A 554-nucleotide genomic window follows, 5' to 3' on the forward strand; every position below is an offset into this window, starting at 1 on the left:
TTCTAATCTAGTGGGTGTACAGTCCTGTTCTCAATAGTTTTGCACTGATGACATAACAGATTGCTCTTATCTATTGTACCCAGACGCTGCAAGGACATCTTGGATGCCCCTTGTATTATTAGAAAAGTGGCACACTATGGCTTAATAAGCAATGGAAGTTTCCCAAAGTGGGGCAAAGCAGCTGAAAGTTAGTCAGAGGTCTCAGTGATTAAGCTGTTGGTGGAAAATGTGGAAGAAGTAAGTGGGCACTCAGCCACGCTAGATGGTACCGAGCATGCCTAGAGGGACATCAGCATATGTGAATGAGTCCTCGAAAAAGAACGAATGTGTGTGGCAGGGTACTGCATATGTATGTCTTAACAGTTTAAATGTAGAACCTGAAGCCTGAGCATGTGCTTGCTTGTCAAGTCACCCAGTATGTATCATGAGGAATAAAGGAATGCCTCTTTCTAGCACCATTTTGGAGTCAGAGTTTTACTCCCAGATTTTGGATGACACCAAGACACAAATCTGTGAGGCCTTTCTTTAGTGTTCCGACAAGCTGTGCAGGGATT

The sequence above is a fragment of the Meleagris gallopavo genome, chromosome 1, assembly GCF_000146605.3.
Source record: "Meleagris gallopavo isolate NT-WF06-2002-E0010 breed Aviagen turkey brand Nicholas breeding stock chromosome 1, Turkey_5.1, whole genome shotgun sequence".
Classification (NCBI taxonomy): Eukaryota; Metazoa; Chordata; class Aves; order Galliformes; family Phasianidae; genus Meleagris; species Meleagris gallopavo.